This window comes from Anser brachyrhynchus (assembly GCF_964034855.1).
Source record: "Anser brachyrhynchus genome assembly, chromosome: 2".
NCBI classification, from domain to species: domain Eukaryota; kingdom Metazoa; phylum Chordata; class Aves; order Anseriformes; family Anatidae; genus Anser; species Anser brachyrhynchus.
The window spans coordinates 94,060,977-94,081,660 of record NC_137695.1 but is presented as its reverse complement, the minus strand read 5'-3'; the positions used below and the strand labels follow the sequence as shown (position 1 = coordinate 94,081,660).

Below are 20,684 nucleotides of genomic sequence, written 5' to 3'. Positions count from 1 at the left end.
GTCTTAGACTTAAATGTCTCCAGAAAACTTACTTTTTGAATACGCCAGGAAAAGTGATTTATTTCCATGCCTCTTGCAAGTTATTCTCTCAAACATTTCTGAACACCCTTATCATACCATCTTTATTTATTTATATATTTATACTACCAGAGCTGATGATCCTTTCTGTTCTCGTTTAGCTACAATCTCAACATTTTTAAGGAGCTCTTCACTTTTTCACAAGCTCATGATGTGTTTATTCATGTTCCTTACAGATTTCTTTTGGTATTTGAAGACTTTCCCACCCCACAGGCAATATGCATTTTCTCTCAGTTGTCAGTATGTTTTGTGTGTGCTTTTTTCTTTGTTTGCTTTTTTTGTTGTTAGGGGTCGTGGTGGTGGTGTTTTTGTGGTAATTATTTCAGGAGTAGAAGTTTTACTTCTGTCTACACATTTAGCATCTTCCTAATAAAATTCCTCACATTCATAGAGTTTGTTATTTTATCTTAAAAATAATTAAAAAAAATAAGTGTGAGTGCAAAGATACAAGATTTTCACACACACACTGAATCTAAGGACTTTACAGTCACTCTTACACGCTGGTGCTTCATCACTAATACTAAGACTGTGTTTTGCACATACCTCAGAGCAAGTCACAAGTTGTTCTTTCTTCTATAAATTTCCTAAGCAACAGTCATCAATGGTACCTTCACTGTCAAGACTGACATACACTCAGACTACCTGGAATTAATTGTTGTTATCTGTTGCTGGTATATTTCCTATCATTACAGTCACTTTGATTCACCTTATCATGATTAGATATTCTGTAATATATCTTTCTATATCTGTTCTGTTGGACCTAAAATTCCTATCTGTATGGATTCTATGTGTTTCTTCTTGACACACTTAGCTTGTCAATTTGATTTAAATCTAAGCTTTGTTAATCATCTGAGTTTTATTCCAGAATAATTTAATTAAACAATATCGAACACCCAAAACGAGCTTTTTCTTTTTTTATCATCTTCATTTTCTTCCTGATGCCCTGCAGCTACAAAGTGAACCACTGCTTATGCTTTCTTTCATGTATTACACTCATTTCACTTCAGTTACTCCTTTCTTCCCACAAAAAAAAAAAAAATAATAATAATAATTCTTTGTACATTTTACTTTTGATATCATGTCCTGTTTGGAAACCAGAGTAAAGAAATAGAGGTTTACTTTTTTCAGTCGCTGTTTAGCACTGTGTACTCTGTATTTGTGCATACGTTACAGTTGGATATTGTGAGAGTTTCTTCCATTGTCCCACAGGACAGGACTGTGGAGAACTTCCAGTTCCAGTGGCTAGTTCTGTGTTAATGAAACAGGTTCACAGAAGTACATCTTGGAGGAAAAAAAATGCACTTATACAACAAAGACGTTCAGAGAACATCTACCGGAGGCTATCAAGTAAGGAAAGTACAACCTTTTTTAACATCTAAGGCTTCTTTGCCAGTCATATCTGTTTGGGAAATTCATCCCACACTCATTAAAAACTTTGGGGTCCACAAGAGTATCATTCATCTGGCCCTATTGAATAGCTTCTTAGTTCAACTCCTGTACTGCTGTTATATCTACCAGGTGCACTTGCCAGTTCTGTCACCTCTACAAGTCTTCGCATCTAACAACCCATTAGCACTCATTAAATTAACGTATTTTGGGATACTCTCGACAGCAAAAAACAGAAAAAGGAAGAAAGCAGTTGTACAAGTGGCAAAGAGCATTGGTTCATCAGTTTATTCTGAAATAAAAATGCTGAGAGCTTCAGCTATTTATACTCTGTCCCTTTGTGTACAAAAATAAAAGGTTTAGAAGAATTTTATCCTGCTGTGCAACATTAAAGAATGAAAACAAAAACCCATGAAGTACCATCTGCAAATGACATTAAAAATAGGACAATCATAAGTAATAAAAAGGTAGATCTTACACAACTTTCCACTATTTTACTAAGTCACAGTTTCCATCTTACCAAAAAAAAAAAAAAAAGAGAGAGAGAGAGAACTGAATAATTTGCAAATACAAAATGGCAGATATTTAGAAAAAAAATAAATTTAGCTATTTTTAAGACTATCCTTGAATCCTTGATTCTGGTGTCACAAGTTTCAAGATGACTTGATTATTTTGGAAAACTGGAAGGCATTCCAAATAGATTAACAGTGATGGAAAACCTGCTTTGCAGGACCTGACCAAAAACCACTCAATGTAAGTTCATGTATCCCAGATATGATCAAGAGGTGAGCCAGTTATAGTCACAAAGTACTTCTAGTAAGAGAACTTTATAATAAGACAATCCCATATATCTAGTAAAATATAAATTTCAACAGCATTAGGTTAAAAACAAACAAACAAACAAAGTTAAGTCCAGAGATTTTACTTAATCACCAAATCAGCTGACCTGTCTATCCAGGTACAGGGTAGATGTATAACCACATCTAATTCAGCATTTGGCCACTATGCCATCCACAAGGTCTCAGACCAGAAAACATCTTGTCCTATGAGTTCCTAGGTCTATAAATTCCCAAGTTCCAGAATCATTCCCCACAAACTCTATGCAAGTCCAGGAACCACCACCTTGATTGATTTGCAGTGCACATCTAAATTCCACAGACAACAAGAAAGAAGCAGTTGACAGCTGTGAGATCCAGTTTAATAGATATGTTGAGAATATGTGCAAGTTTCTACAAAATAAACATAAAAAGGTGGGTGAACCTCCCTCACACACCATTCACACTGAAACTCAGAATCCATCTAAGGAACCTGAAGGTGCACAAGCCCATGGTACCTAGTGAGATGCATCCACAGGTCCTTGAAGGAACTGGCAGATGTATTTCCTAAGCCACTATCCAGCTTATTTGAGAAGTTGTGGCAATTCAGAGAAGTTCCCACTGACTGGAAGAGGGGAAATAAAACCCCCATTTCTAAAAAGGGAAAAAAGGAATACCCAGGGAAACATAGTCCAGACAGTCTCACCTCTGTGCTCAGCAAGATCCTGGAAGAGATCTTCCTGAAGATAATGCTAAGGTACATGGAAAATAAGGAGAGGATTGGTGACAGCCAACATGGCTTCACTGAGGGCAGATTGTGCCTCACAAATTTGGGGGCCTTCTACAATGGGGTTACAGCATTGGTGGATAGGGGATGAGCTACCTGAACTTGTTTTGAACTTCTGAAGGCATCAACTCTTGGGCTATACCACTGTCAACTTGACTCCAGCTGGACTTTGTGCTACATATGACAATCCTTTGAGCCCAGCTGTTCAGCCAGTGTTCAATCTACCCCTCTATTCATTGATATATACAGTCAGTACATGAACTACTCACAACATCCAGGAGGCCTTTCTCTTTCTAGTTTCGATACTATTCTCCCACCTCTCTGGACTCAGAGCTTCTTGTTGGAATGATTCTTTCTTCTTTTCAAAAAATACATTTTTACTGTGTTAAATGAAACATTTGGGACTGCAGCACTACGCAGTTTAGTCAGAGTCTATTTCTGCAGTACAATCACAATAATTATAATTATATATTCTTTTAACATACTGTTGAGATTGTTCATTGTAAATAAATATTTCTATAGAAGACAAAACCACAGGAAAGACCATGTAGTCGTATATACATTAAACAAAAAAATCATATGGAAGCAAGAGGCACAACTGAAATTGAAATCTATTATTTAATTTACCAAGGCACCCAAATTCCAGAATAGTGATATTTCTCTGTAACTAATGCTCACTGGATCATTCAATGACTGTGTATACAAGTGGTCAAGAGACTTCAGGGGAAGAGGTAATTTTAAGTTTTTCCCTGCCTCAATTGACAATACAATAGCATACATAATGTGCAATAGTTTCACCAAGAGACGTTATGAAGTTTCAAGGCAAAACCTTATAGGATGATCCTTATGCCACTTTTGAGAGCAGCAGGTAATCTGGGTTCAATTCAACATTCCTGAGAAGTTCAATAAATAAACAATAAAAAAGAGACTGGATGTCAGAAGAGCAACTAGTTCTTCTGGTTGCCATTCCAAGACAGGGATGGATTAGACTGGCAATTAGACTTCACTAACAGATGGTGTTTATACCTAAAGCATAAGAGGATAAGGATAGAAGATAATGAAATGCTGGGATCTTCATTATCCTTCAGTAGGTAAATGCACACACACACAGAATGGGCTCATAAAGTGTGAGAATTCAACTGATGATGTCAGATCTAACACACCTTTTGGGATGAAAGGGAGGAGAGAAGTATATCTGTGAAACCTTCTGCTGAAATAAGAGGAGAATAAAAGCATTGCTACCTGAAGATGGCACTCCCTGAAACCAAAAGACAAGAACAAGTCAATGGAGCAAACAGACTTGTGAATATGAAACAGAACTGAGAAGGAGGTTTGATGCCCTGGAGAACATAAGAGCAGCAAGAAAGAAGAAAATGGATGTCAGCTCTGAAATACAACATTGAGAATACAAGTTACTAGAAATTGAAGGGGAACCAAGTCAGTACACAGAAACACTGAAAGACAACAGAAGGGACACTCAGAGACCCAGACAAAATTAAAAATGGCACATAGAGGTGAGGGATGGATATTTACTAAAACATATAGAGGCAAGCCTGTGCAAATTCTGTTTCCTACATACTGACCAGGCTACTGTCAGGCTGGTCACCAAAGGGGATCAAAAAAACAAAATGGTATCAGATCTGTCAAGTGCACCTGCAACCGAGAAGTCAAAAAAAAAAAAATTACTGGTAAACAAAATTAGACCCTGAAAAACAATACTGCCCTAAAAACCACTGGAAAAAAAAATATATATATATACATATATATATATATATATCAAGTACTAACTGCTTCAGGGAAGACTTAAAAAAAAAAAAAAAAGCAGTTATTTGTATGAACTTCAGGAAGAATATCAGGTCTCTAGAGAAGGAATTAAAAGCCCAATAAGAGAATAAACTAACCAATAACTAAAGGATGACTGGTATAAGGAAGCTTCTGTAATGCTTGACTGTTGGAATGTACTTATTGAAGGAAGTCATTTTTCAAAAGATAAATTTGACTTAAATGCCCAAGGGAATACTAACTAGGATCACACTTGACACAACTGATAAAAACAGTTTTAAACTGAGAAATGATAGATCTCCAAACACTAGTCAAAAGACAAAACATAGGGTAAATGAGAATTCATAAATGGATTAAAAAGCTTGGTAGCAGGAAAACATGATAAATAAAAAGAATTAAGACTAAACAGCGATCAGGTAACAGGAAACAACATGACTGAGTCTACTCTGTACAAGCAATGAAATAAGAAAAAACTATTCTCAGGAGCTTTCCCAACAAAATGGAAGATCTTAAATACATTTATAGAATGTGGAAATGAATGCCAAGGAGAAAAATGAAGCTTAATAACATAAAAGTGAATACTAGGGTACAGATATAGAAGGACAAACACCATTCAGGAAAGATAATATTTTGGAAATACTATTTAGGAAAGATAAGCAATGTGGGATACGAAACAAACAGTAAGGTATTATGAAGGAAAGCATGGTTCTGGATAAAAGGCATTGTTGAAAAGATAGAGTTTCTGCTGGAAGCAAGGTGAAGGTTTATAAGAAACTCATGGTCAGTTACTAATATACATAGAAATCACTGTAACATCACTGGAAAGAAAAATACTACTAGATAATGTGGTAATACCAGAGACAAACTTCCTGATAAAGATTAGAACTGACTGCTTCGGTAATAACAGCTAATGATATCAGTAGAGCCAGCTCACTGTTGCATGTTACAACCAAGAAATCTCCACAACAAATAGACAGAGCTAACAAAAATTCACAGTATTTAAATTTGATTTTGTCATGTAATGAAGATTTAAATAGTTTATCACTGACAGATGAGTTAGCATAAATTAAATCAAATGGCTAAAACAATAGTTCCATAACTCAATAATCAACTTAAAAAGGGTGAACTTCAGTAAATTTAGGGATCTCTTTAGGGAGCTCTAATGAACTGAGGAATACAGACACTGGAATTTCTTTAAGAAAAAGATACTAAAATAAGTAGGAATCTGTATTCCAGATATCAGGCAAGAACTCTAGATCTGACTAAATAAACAGCCATCCCAAAGTAGTCTACTGGCTATAAGTACGCCATCAAATGCAGAAGGGATTGTCAGGGTCATCTCACCTCTATGACAATATGGAAATTGAATGGGACTTGTCAAGTCTTTTCCTGGCATAGTACAGCAAAGAATAATAAAATAATAATAATAATAATAATAATAATAATAATAATAATAATAATGTTTGGTGAATTTGAACAAAGACAAATGACAGTCCAAATTGGGCCAAAAGCTAAATTTGCAGCTGTTTTCAAACAGCTTGTGATGACTGGCTTTGGAAGAAAAACAGCATGGATAACAAAGTATGGAACAGAAATTAATGTGAAAGAGGTAAAAGTAACAAAAATTCAAAGCACTGTGTATTCTTAGCTGGGAAAGAGGAAAGCTTCTTCACAACAATACCAATGGATATAAGGAAGAGACTGAAACTTTCCTCTGGCTTGTTTTCTCATCAGAAGACAATATTGTTGACAGGTGAATAATTCCATCATCACATTTATATAAATCCCACAAACAATGAACAAGAACAGAAAGGCTCAAAAAAGCCTTGAAAAATTGAGCTTTGACATGTAATACAGCACTGTTTCTCAGGACATTTCATTCTCATGAAACTTTTTCTGACACAATTTTTGCCTTTTCATAACCTCAAAAAATAGGACAAGCCAGATCACAGTAACTTCGCCACTTCACCACCACATGGAAATACAAGTGTGCAAGATCTGGGACTCTTGATAATTCAGTAACATTCAGAAACACCTTTCATTCAAAACATATGCTGTGATCTATGCATACTTCAAACCTAATTCAGACTTCCTGAGAAATTCATTCAGTACAATCTCCTGCACTATCACACTGTATTCAGCTTCAGGCATCTCTTTAAAATAGCACCCTCTGCCAACAAGCAGTGATTATCAGTATACATTAAAAATAATAAATAAATAAAATAAGTTCTAACATAACAGTACAAAGACTTCAAGAATTTCAGGATGCACCATCCCTTAAGAGCTCTGTTCCATCAGCTGTCCAACAAAGTGCTGACAGACTTCAACACTGGTGGCAGCCAGCAGTACACTCAAGGCATAATTATCCAGAGACTTAGGAGACTTAGACAGCAGAAACAAGCACACGAGTTGCTTCAGTAACAAAAGCAACTTCCAAGGGGAAAAAAAAAAAAAAAAAGAGAGAGAGAGAGACAGAAAAAATGTCCTCTTTCTGCTTCATCAGGCCATGCAGACAGATCCATTCTCAGGATGTCTCTAAACTCAGGACATCTAGGTTTCTACTTGTCATTTAGGTCCTGGAACCAAATTCAAGCAAAGTCTGATATTTTTATCCAAATAGAAATTACATATCCATGCTGTAATGCTGATGTTGACACACTCTGCAATGCACATAATGAACAGATTGTGCCACAGTAGGGTTCTCATTTCAGACGAAGTGTACTTCTAGGTATTCCCTCTGCATAAATAGACAGCAAAATTTATTTGATTTTGAGTATTTCTAAGACAATGGTAAGCTCTCTCACTTTCTCTTTTGCTGCAGAACTCCAGCCAGACCCAGCACTCCCCTTCAAGCCTGGAAATTTGTTAAGAATTCATGAAACAGGTTTCTTGATGAAGAATACTGTTTTATAAAAGAGGTCTTGGTTAGGGGGCATAAATTAGCCTGTAAATAATAATTCAGCTTCTTATGTATACAGCCTGTGTAACGAGCTCAGATTTAATGCATTACTGTACAAAGAACACTTTTATTATAATAAAACAGTAAAATAATGCTTCTTTTAAAAATATTCTTATTACTATCAGCATTTTACTTTTGAATCGTGGAACACAGCAAAGCAACTGAAGCTACAGGGCAGCAAACACCTGAATGAATGTTTTGGAGATATCATCAATGCTATGCTCCAAATGTCATCACTTTATCTGATTTGGAAAATGATTCCTCTCAACCCATATATTGGCTCTTTCCACTTTAAACACATGTTCAAAGTAGTATGAGCAGAAGTTGCTGAATTTCTTCGAGTAAACACTGTATTCTGTACAAATATAAATGTATTTATCAGTATCTTCTGTTGTATACAGGTTATATCATTCTGTTTTAGCAGAATTTAAAACACATCTCATTTTCTTAAAATGTCTTAATCAGTTTTACAATATGCAAGACAATGGAGAAGCAGTCCCTAAGAAGCTGGTATTGCGCTATTTTTTTTGGCTAAATGCCCAAAGAAATCAACAGGGATTTTTGATTAAGTAAGGTAGTGCCGGTTATGATACAATAAAAGCATAGCATGGAACATTCACTGAAGCTAAAACATACTTATAACTTCATTCTCTGAAACTGATCTCTTCATTTTCACTTTACAATATGGTTCTGCTAAACAACTGGTACCCCATTGCTCATTTTTATCCTTGAATTCTCACTAAATCTGCTAAGTACTGCTAATATATATGAAGTGCTTCTTTAACTAGTCTTTCTTGTACAAAGTAGTCCACTGGAGGCTTTACATTTCAACACATTGAATACATAGCAGGGAAAGAATGTCACATTGATTTTTATGTACAATGGTTATGTTACAACTAACTTAGAATGAATTTTGCTTTTAGATCTTGATAGTGACAAGAAGACAAAACCAGACAAAATAGGCACATCAGTAATAAATACTTATTCAAGTGTTTTTGTTAATTTGTTTTGTTGTGGTTTTTGTTTTTGTTTTTGGTCCTCAAAGATAGAATGTCCAGTTTTGTAGTCTGGTTTCAGAGAAACTTTTAGATCTGTGCCATCAGTTAGAATGATACTAATGGAACACTTGCTTATCTCACTTCAGGAGAGGTCACTCCAGCCCTGGATCCAGAAACTGAGGGTGGCCAGCCACCAGGTGGGAAATCTTGCATGCCAGCCTTGTCCTTAGCCATGCTTTCACGTACAATGCACCTTGTTCAAGTGCTCTACTGTTCTGCAAGTAACAGAATAATCTGTGGGAGATCTTTCCCACTTTTACATTCACTACAGCCTGTTGATCAACCCTAGCAATTCCTGATGATGAATTTATTACATAGCAGCATCAGGGCTGAGAAACATTAAAGTGACTTTTTGAGCACACTATACGTATATATACTTTGCATATTGTTACATAAATTTTATTTTGTAACAGCATTATTTCTACTATACCTCCGTATTTTGCTTGTATGTCTATTTAAAGAATTGTTATCCTTATCGACACAATTTTAGTATGTAAAAGGCTCTTAATTGCATGCCTGTGTGTGTATATACAAACACATCATATATCCATACATCATCTCTGTACATATATATATATAAATTATATATATTTGAATATTTCTCCAAAATATTAAGCAAACATCCTATAATTTAGCAGAGAATGAGTAACTTATCTAAAGGTTCTGAACTTCCAACTGAGTATTTTTTTTTTTTTTTGAAAAAATAGCTCTGAAATGTTGATTGGTAATACCATAAAGATAAGATTTGTATTTAATTTATTTCCCATCGAACATAATTGATTGCCTAGAATTTTTTTCTAGTTTAATGACTTCTATATTTGATCTTTTTAACCAAACAGATCACTGGTTTCAGACTAGAACTAGGATTAATCTATTATTTGCCCTAAACTTAATGCAAGAGTGACTTTTCACAGACACTGATATGTTGCCCAGCTTTCAAGGATAAAAGTTAAACCAACAGCCCAAGTAAGACCTAAAATTCAGTAATTATCTTTAGACTAGCAACTACCATGAACAAAACTTGCCAAGAGACATTCTATTTAAATCTTTGCACATATAAACTCAGAAAAATAACATGCTACAGGTGTAAACGAGCTGCATAAAATCACTTGAGAATTTATTAACTCTGCTTCTCTCACACAATACAAATGATAACTTGAGCACCCTCATCCCCTTTCATTTCCTGAGAAAACTATTTTATTGGGTTTCCTCAGGTGGAAACAGTAAAACCCAATGTAAAAACTTGCTGTCCCTGCCACTTCCTCCTCTTCCTTCTCCCATGCAACACACACACACACAAGTCTAAAATGTCTGTGTGTGGCAGCTGTTCATTTTAAGAAGAGCAGGTCACACAATTTAATTACAGGTGGGAAACTGGAAGAATTTTGCAGGACAGGAAGCTACATCACTCTCCATTGGCAGAACAGTAGAAAAGAAAATGACTTCAAGTACCAACATAAATTTAATTTTGGTTGCCAAGAGAGTTCATGCGCTATGAAACTGCATGCAAACACCCTGTGCTGGGTTTGGCTATGGAGGATGTTGATTATGGCAGGTAATTCTGTAGCTACCCTGGGAGGAAATACCTTGGGCTCAGCCAATTTGGCAATATCTAACTTATCTTAACAGTCTCTAAACTGTATGTTCCCCATTCAAGACTGAGACCGTATCTCTTTCTCACTGCAATGCACTGAATTAGCTGCCTCTTGCAGCTGATCTTTTAGTGAAGACTGATAAAAATAAATAAATAAATAAATAAATAAATAAAGTAAAAATAATGACACCTGCCTCCTAGGTGTCATTTGACCAAAGTAGTACCCCTCCACAGAATGAGAATTTCCTTGACTTTCCCATTAATGCTAGAGAACGTAGACAATTATTTCTTGCTGTTCCTGGAAGTTGTTTCCTCTTTTGTGCCATTATCTTCCTGGTTTTGCTGTGCTTCTCAGAGTAACCTGATCTTTTCTTTTCCTCTCTGCATCCTTTCTTCACCTGAGGTAAAAGAAGAACTCATGATTTTAAAAAGCTATCTTACTACATTTCTTATCTGTCATACAAAATGGAAAATTATTTATATCTGTACTACTCGTGTATTTAAGGAATCTCTACCCCATCCTTTAGCTCCCTTATCTCTCAGACAACTTTCCTGGAAAATTATAACATCCTGATATTTGCATTTACTGAAGTCTACTTCCCTAAAATCCACCATTTCCGTTTTGCTACTAGTCTTCATAGGCTACCACCCCCTGAAAACTGTTATTTAAGTTACTTTCTGCATAAACAGTCTCAGTTTACTCCCCCTAAAAATAAATAAATAAATAAATAAATAAATAAATAAATAAATAAATAAAATCTAGGATACTTTCACCTCTAGTTGTTTTTCTACACTTCTTATATAAAAAACATCACCACTGCACTTCAAGGACCTGTTAAATATTCCATGTCCTAATATATTATTTTTCCAACACAATCCAGACAGTTAAAATCCTCTGATAGAATAGTTACATTAGAATGCACCTTCAAAGATATCTAGTCCAGCTGCCTGACCACTTCAGGGCTAACCAAAAGTTAAAGCACATCAATGAGGGCATTATCTAAAGTCCTCTTAGACACTGACAGGCTTGGGGCATCAACCACCTCTCTAGGAAGCCTGTTCCAATGTTTAACCACCATCACATTAAAGAATTTTTTCCTAATGTCCAGTCTGAACCTCTAAAAGTGCAGTTTTGTGCTGTTCCTGGGTGTCCCGTCATCAGCAACCACGGAGGAGACCTGCACCTCCCTCTCTGCTTCCCTTCCTCCTCCACAGGACATAGTAGAAAGTCACATTGTTGTGTTTGTTTGTTTGTTTGTTTTAGAGGATTTGTCACTAAATCCCATGCTCTGGGTGATTCTACAAATCACTAGTGAAAGCCCTATCCATCTGATCTTGGTTTGGTGGTTTGTCATGAATTCCCATTATTAGAGTGGTCTTGCTTCTTTCTCTTTCCCTACTAACTCACCTCTGCATTCTCAGTCTCAGAGTATGAACATACCTCCTTGATATTTCCCCAAACAAAGCTTCCTAGTAGCTTCTCTGTCATGTCACATCACCTCTTCTCTTTCAACTAAATCATACCTTTGATTAAGACTTTACATTTTTGCCTGTTTATTCTTTCTTATCATGGTCATCCAAGAGGTCCCCCAGACCAAGCTAATAGACTACATGGACACGAATAACACTTAATCTGTTAGTTTTAGTGCTGGTCCAAGATGCAGCTGGGCTTTTTTCATCCTCATTCTATTTTATAGAAAGCTTTCTTCTTACTAGGTTATTGAACTGGTAAATTCAATTGTAACTGGTAACAACAAAATTTTCCTTTTTTCTTTAAAAGTGCTCTACTTTATGGTCACAGAATTGTCCATTATGTGATCATACACTTATCTCCAGGATGTCTGTACCTGTGTAAACCCTAACTTGCAAACCCCATCCACCCACCCTGGTCTCAAATGCCAGAAGTTACTTTTGAACTGCTTGGGATCATTTCTAGTACAACGTTCAACGTGGATGTACAATACTGGGTGGCCTGAATGAGCTTCATCAAATGTTGAGTATTATATCAGATTTGAGGTCCAGAGAGGAACTCCTGGACTATGAGGTAAACAGACTAGTCTCTCCATCAGTCTCAGAAGACAGTCATATATTGCTTCTTCCTAGGATCAGTGGTAGTGAACCTTACCATCTATTACCTACATAAGGTTTTATTTTCTGCCATGGGTTGTGAATCTGCAAGTGTTGCTGGTACAGTGTACTTGTCTCAGATCTCAGCTTTACACATTTAGTACTCTGTTGATTTTCTTATCACTGATGCTTCTCAGCCTGACCATTTAGTCCTGCAGATCACCTATTTGTTTTCTGAGATATTTCCTGACGATACACTTTCCAAAAAGCACTTCATCTCTTTGCTAATCCTCACTGGCAAGGAAACATAGCAGGAATCTCTCATTCACCTCGGAACCAGAGTGGAGTCCTTGGTCTCTTTCTGAATGGCTCTCTGCTATACACCACAAAAAAAAAAAAAAAAAAAAAAAAAAGTCTAGGAGTGATACAGTCCTCGCTCACCATATAATATGATCATCATTTTTTTCTACATAAAGGGATATTTCTTAAATATCCTTAAACTCCACTTTTGCTACCACTATTTTTAAAGTCCTTCACTGAGGTCAGATCTAACCTGGCTAAAATAGCAGCAGACATATCTGGATTCAGACTTCAGCTCCTTCATATCCATTTAGTCTATTTATTATCAGACTTTTGGATATCATCTGAGCTTTCATGTCATCTTTTCTTCCTTGTTGTCCTTTGTTTCTCACTCTCACATTACTTGCCTAATGGTCTTTTCAAACCTTTCTAACCAAACTGGAGTCTTACAACCATGATGAAATGGTTCCAGGGAAGAATTTAACCATGAAAGGTACTAACAGAAGCACCCAATGTGACATTTTCAACAAAGGATATTTTGGTTATATAACAAATTAATAATTTTTGAGAGAATGCTCAAATGAACAGACAACTTTGACTTTGTATAATGTCAACTCATTATACTGTGCTTAAAATACTTCTGAAAGGATTATGCAGTGTGTTTTCTAAAGACCATAAGTGAAAGACACCAAGGCTGCGTTAAAAGCCCACAGTCCAAAGCTTTTCTTTAAGAACCTCTTCAAATCAGTCTAACAGAAATGGAGGAAAAAAAAATAAAGTGTATGTTATGAGATTTGCATTTTTGCACAGACCAAGGACAGGCAGAACAAAATAGGAGTAACGTAACCAAGAATCTCTTTCCAAAATGTCTACCATTTAGATTTCCAGTCACCACCTGTCACTAAAGGGGGAGTATTGACAGTTCCATTCTTCTGCTAGCAGAGCACATAGCCACAGCTTGCAAAATCCCAGTCAGGATAAGTAGTCAAATATTTTTATGCTTTTTGAGGCTACATCGGATTAGGCTGAACCTTGGAATCTCAGTTTATGCAAAACAATATTTTCCACTCACAAACTTGTGTAAGTGTTTACACCAATATTTTAAAGAGTTACCCAAGAGTTCTGGGATTTGGTTTTGGCATATAAAGCTCAAAAAGCATTTAATTTGATTCACTCAAAGCTGAAGGTTCTTCAGCAGCTCTGCAATCTCTAATTTCAGCACCTGCAATTGTTTGCACACATCAGGCTCAAGAAATAAACAGCCTGATTAAAAGCACACAACACATTTCAGATCATATTTACTCAAAGAAAGCCAGAGAAATCGTGAGTCATACAAGATACTGGTATCCCTATGTAGGGAACAAATAGAAGTCTGGTGATTTTGAATCATGACATAGGCTTGGAACCCCTATTTCCATTTTGCCAATAAACATATTAACAAATCACTAATTGTTCCTAGTTTTCTAAATAATTATTTAGAATATAAGTTTAAAATCCATTGTTTTTGATTTTATCAAGAAGTTTCTAACCATAAAATGCATATGTGTGTATATAAGTATTAACATGTGACTTCTGGTATATCTTTTCTAACACTTTTCCATTTCTTTTATCCTTTATGCACATTGTAAACCAAATACCCAACCACAACCCACGTGGGCAAACCTATGCTAGTTTTCAAACAGCTATCTCAGGTACTCTAGCATTACATATTTTAGCTGTGTTTCACTTTCATCTTAATTTTGAGTTTTACAACTTAAGTTAAATTCTGTGCTGCCACAGCCATACTCATCGGTTGTTTAATGCAAAGGGATCCTATTTCTGTCTACACATCCTGTAATCATATAATCTTCCAAAGACTATGTACACTTGCTGCAAGCCATGGAAAGCAAACTTATCCCCCTCCAATTTTGAGAATAAAATGCTATCAGCTTTTCCCCACAGTCTATCATAGCTTAGACTTCAAGTAGTGCCATGCCTGTGACTGATCAGGACACTTAGCACTCCGCAAATTTTCCAGTCAGTCAGGAGTCTGGCCACCAGGCTTCTTGATTCTGAAGGGACAATCACAGGCAGCATCCTACTTATAAAAACTCCTCATACTCCTAAAAAGTAAAAACACCCTTTTAACTTACTCAATGCACAATGGTGCATTTACTTCTCTTTTTATAAAGTTCAGACTTTCTGTATAAGCAATTGATCTTGTTAGCCTTTTTTTGGTTGTTTCAAGACTATCCAAGACCATGCATGCAAGAATGTTTTGAAACCCGAAGCCAACACAGCTGTTTTTAACCATGTCAGTGCCAAGTCACACTCAAATGGATTTCTTTCTTCATGCACAAAAGCAGCTATTTTTAAATTCTGTAAAACTCCACACATCTGGGAGTGCTTACAGTACTAGTAATCCCTATATAGTATATGTTGTCATTGCTAGTGGAAATTCCACCTCCTTGATCGTAGCACCAAAGAGCTCAACATCTTTTTGAAGCAGCTCTGGTTTATTTGGGCTTCACTTCAGATTTCTGGTCACACTCTTATCACAGATTACTAGAGATGTTTCAGTTCCAGAAGTGTCTGCCAAGCAAGATGAAGTTAATCACAGAATGCTTAAATATTGAGGCATGTATGCCCCACAGTATTCTTTATTATCCTCTCACTTTCTCACTTTTAGGTTATGCAGTTTGCAATTCAAAATCCTGAAGAAACAAACTACAAATAGGAAGCAGGAACAGTGAACAGCCATATTTCTTGATGTATTTCTTGAATAATCTCCAATAATTCTTTCTCCCCTGATAGTGGTACTTGGTCAGATGGCTACTGAATGGTTCAGTGATCTTTAGAAAACAGCTTCTGCTACTCCTATCCATTAAATCTATCTTGGTTTTATTCTTCCTTTAAGGAAGTCATACTGTTTTCGTGCAATTTGCTTCATCTAATACACACCTGTATATGGAACTTTTAGGATGCTATTCCTGCCTGTGTTAGCTATACAACTAATAAAAACTGAACAGTTATCCAAAACAACTTCATCCATTGTTTTTGTTTTCCAGGTTTCTTCTTCAAATTTCAGAGGCCAAATCTGAAGGCTCAGTTCTCTCAGTTTTGGATAAACACATATTCATCAACCATGACCTAATCAATTTCAAACAGATTGAAGGGTTCACATGGTGTCAGGGAGCAGCAAAGGCCAGATGCTCCCTAAGGAAAATCAAACCCCAAGCCAACAATGACGTAGTGCAGGCAGCGCACTAGGTCACTGACCAGGTCACAGTCCCACAACATCTGAAGACAGCACACAGAGCAGGGTACTTACTAGTAACAGGGCCCTCTGACAGTCCCAGACAAGGTAAAGTGATGAAACAGGTCCAGGGTTCACCCAGGCAGCAGTCAGGAGCAAAAGACAAGACCAGAGTTTATAATAGGGGTCCAAAGCTCATTCAGAAAACACAGACAAGACTGAAGATAAACAATAATGTTCATCCAAGGGCATCTATCCAAGAGACAAGCTACCCACAACATAGGTCTCCAGTCCATCCAGGAGTCAGAGGCACACCTATGGCACAACTAAAGCCAGACCTGAAGTCTCAAACCTAAGCTGAATGGAGCTTCTGGACCCATGGTAGGGATGTGGGTGGAGGCCCCAGATCAGACTGGTCAGGGCCTTGAGGCCTGTTGGTGTTCTCAGGCCCCTGGTATTTTGTAGTTTCTAGTTATTTCCTATATACTTAATATTTGGTTTTCGTTTGTATCACATCTACTAACAGTAGTTAGTAAGTGTCCAAATATTTTGTCCAAATAGTCACCATTTTAGCACATTTCACACACCATTTTAGGATTCACAGCCAAACCTTTGTTATTGCCCTTCGGCTGCCTAGACCAGAACTAAATTTTTAGGATCACTCTATTATAGGTTTATTTGCTGCTTCAATTTTATCCTTCCATTTCTCCAACAACTGAGTGATTTTCATATCACACACTTGCGACTATCAGTTCTACAGAAATATATGTGTGCATTTTTTGTGCCCAGGTCCATTTTTGTTGGTTGATTGGTTTGTTTTTCCATAAAACCACCAAATAACTGAACTGATTTCGTGATGGTTTGTTTTCCATAAAACCACCAATAACTGAACTGATTTCGTGGTTTTTTTTTTTTGGTTGGTTGGTTGGTTTTTTGTTTGTTTGTTTGTTTTTTTCATAATTTTTCATTGTTGCTGCTAAAATATTGGACATACCTCATGGGCCTGTTTTTCTCGGGCTTGGTTCAGAAGGGCACTCACTGACTTCTACTAGATTGGAGCAGCCCAGTATCTTTCAAAGACCATGATCTACTGTACATGCAGAGCTTGGCCAGGCAAGCTGATTGCCAGAAAAACACTCCATTCCTCCAGCTACAGTATTTCAATTCACTCATTCTGACCATTTTTCAAAATGGGACACTGAACTGAGATAAATAGCTGAGGGTAAACCTTATTGCTCTCTACAGTTACCTGAAAGAAAGTTGTGGGGAGCTGGGGGTTGGCCTCTTCTCACAGATAGGACAAGAGGGAATGGCGTCAAGTTGTGTCAGGGGAGATTCAGGTTGGAAATTAGAAGAAATTTCTTCTCAGAAAGAGTATCTAGGCATTAGAATGGGTTGCCCAGGGAGGTAGTGGAGTCACCGTCCCCGGGGGGGTTTAAGAAAAGGTTGGATGTGGTACTTATGGACATGGCTTAGTGGGTGGTATTGGCAGCAGGGGAACGGTTAGATGTTGAAGGTCTTTTCCAACCTTGATGATTATATGATTATATGCATTATTATTTTTTTCCTGTCTTTTCTATCTTCTTCTGAACTTTCCACGGGCTGCAAACACACAAACACATGTTACAAATGTCTAACTCAGGGATAGTGCTTGCCCAGTCCCACACACTAACAACTAGCTTCTTCTAAGGACTATAGCTCCTTCACTTGTTTACTGGTGTCATTTGTTCACTCCTTGGGTCTAAATTGAAGCTCCCTTCCGCTCAGTGGTACTATGTTTGTCATTTGGTACCATGATTTGGTCCAGCTTGGTCCTACAGGAATTGAGATCATCAGTTTGTGCTAAGGAAATTGGGCCCTGTTTAGGCATGCGTTCATTACACTAAGAAGTTGTCAGGCATTTATATATCTGTAAGTTGGCTCTATTACTAATCACAGGTGATGGGCTCACATACCTTTGTTCAATTAAGAGGAAATATATAAAATGTTATAAATTAATTTATTTTATCATAAGCCCAAATCTCTTACAGACTTCTGCTGTTAAGGTCCTAAGCTGTTGGTCCATGCTCATTTTTAATTTCAAACAATACTACAACCTCTCTTTCTCTGCCTCACTTTTAGTCAATTCAGCAAATTTTATGTATGTTGGTCATCTCCTTGGATATGCCTTTGACTTACACTCTAGTCAGTTTTAGGTGTACCACTGCATAATTTTTGGCTGTTCCTTACATCTCCTACATTCATGTTTGCAAACAGAAGCCTCAGTAAAGTTTCACCTGGCTCACTCAAATAATTTAATAGTAAATAAGACAGCGATTGCTTAACTCACATTACATACTCACTGCGAATCTGTTTATAAGGCCTAGACTAACATTTTAATAATTGTTTCCAAGACTGATGCTCATGGCATACTACACTTAAAAGTGAAAAGCTGAGCTGTGTTTACATCTACTGCATGTCACTATCCCAGGCAATTCCTGCTCTTATAACGTTCTTTTCCACAGGTATCTGGGAATCTTTGTGCCTTTTCCCTCCCACATAACCCCCCGGTACAAGTTCATTAAATAAAGAAATCTCAATTACCCTCTGGGTGCCGCAAAAACACCATTATTTTTGCTACCAAATACAATTTCAGGCCCACAATCTTAATCTACTCACGGGTTTATTCACAAAGACGGCAATGGTTTCTTACACCAGCAAAACCAAAGTTCCCTGCCCAGTGGGACAACCTCCAGGTAGAATAAGCGGCCAACCATGCGGCGAGGCCGGTGCTGGAGCGGTGGCCGTGGGGGACAGGAGCTGACCCTGCGGCAGCCCCGGGCTGCCTTCGCTTCCCTTTTGCCGTCCGTTTGGCATCAGCCCTCACTTCCCCACCTGCACAAGCGCTGCCTGGGGAGGGGGTGGCAGCGCAGCGCACCCACCCCGCTCCTCTGCCCGCTGAAGTCCCCGCAGCCGCCAGCGGAGGGCGCCCGCCCCGCTTCCCCGGCCGACGGGCGGCACCGAGGGTCCGCGGAGTGGCGGCGGGGGAAGGGACGGAGGGAGCATCCCGTAAGGCCCCCGGGAGCAGCCCTGGGGCTGGGGGAAAGATGCCGGGAGAGCGGCCGGCCTGGGCTCCCTGCTGCAAGCGGGTCTGTCCGGGGGACAGGGAGCCCGCTGGCCCACGCTTCGGCTGCTCGGTGTTGAGCGGAGGCAGAGCATCCTTCACGGCGGCGGGATAACGCGTTTTTCTTTCCTTTCTTTTCTCTCTCTCTCTCTTTTTTTTTTTTTTTTTAACAAAACTCCCCCTGCATCTCATTTGGTAATTTAACGGTGTGTGATTTAAATCAATATAAAATTCAAATACTTTTGTGCCACCTGTTGGATTTTACCACTAATTACATGTAACTGGAAGTACACTTCTGTATGCAATGTGGGAACTACTTCCCACAAATGCTTCTAGGTGCCTTTATGAAAATGCTACTTTGTTTGCTGCTTAAAAATATTTACTCTCTGGGCAGACAGAGAGATCTGGTTTTCCTCATACAAATCTAATCCATAAATTATAGTTAACACTCAACGAAAGCCCCGGTGTGTATGGGTCCAGAGTTCTGGTGATAATGGAGTAATTACTTGGAAAGGTTATTAAAGGAGAAACTCCACTCTGGAAGCCCAGAAAATGAAAATAAGTGGTAATCAGTGCACAAAACTATACATGCACCTGATGGCATCCATGGGCCAGGAGTACAGCAGGCCTGCGTTTTCTTCATGCCAGTGAATACACAAGTACCAGTACTACTGTTCAGACTATTAGTCATGAGTGATCATGTAACACAAAGCATGCCAAATGTTGAAACTTACTCAAAAAAAAAAAAGTTTTCCCTTTCTTCAACTGCTGTCAAGCTGTACTGTCAGGGAACATTTTGTTATTTAAGAATACACTGATTTTCTTTCACATTACAGTGGCCAGATTTATTTGTTATATATTAATATTACTTTAGAATGTCTAGGTGTAAAGGAATTGCAAGTAAACAACGTTCCTATAAGAATCTGAAAATTAACTAGTGGTTTTATCTGGATTTCACTTCCAGAATAGATAATGAGTTGTGGGTTATCATGTGTCTTGTTATGCCTTCCCTGTGTGTAATCACACTTCAGATACCTTACTGTTCTTTGAGATCAGAAGGTCTTGAAGCACGTACAGAAATACATGTGCATGGGGAACGAGTGGCCTTCTCTTTCTCCATACCAGGTGTAACTTCTAAACTCAGTTCAGGAGGTCCCCATGATGCCACTTTCACACAGAGAAGAGTGAAATGCCCTGCTACCATCTCTGCTTCTCATGCAATGCAGAGTGACTGCCATCACTCCAAATGATGGAAAAGGACACCAGATCCCAGAAGAGTTCTTCCATGGGGACACAGGAATAGCTGAAGCTTCAACGTTGTTTCAATTTGCCTCCATTTTCACCTTCTTACATCATTTTCCCATTTTTAAGAGTAAGTGCACAGAACTATTAATGTATAAAATCTGGTTTCTTTTTCAGTTTTGCTTACCAATACAAAGATCTTTGTGCCACATATTTCCAGAGTGTGTTCTACTTTAATGTTACAGTGCAAAAAGTGTAAAAAGACATGAAGTACAGCT

The 20,684-nt window shown here is 37.7% G+C and overlaps 2 long non-coding RNA genes across 2 annotated transcripts in view; both read right to left on the bottom strand.

Moving 5' to 3' along the window:
* The window catches only part of LOC308189914, a 75,087-nt gene that overhangs the window by 47,202 nt on the left and 7,201 nt on the right, over positions 1-20,684 (bottom strand). The gene's annotated exons all lie outside the window — the stretch shown is intronic.
* Positions 9,640-19,584, bottom strand: LOC308189915. The gene is made up of 3 exons (XR_013946723.1): positions 18,720-19,584; positions 16,137-16,151; positions 9,640-10,857 (listed from the first exon to the last, which is right to left on the bottom strand). It is a non-coding gene; the product is annotated as an uncharacterized lncRNA (long non-coding RNA).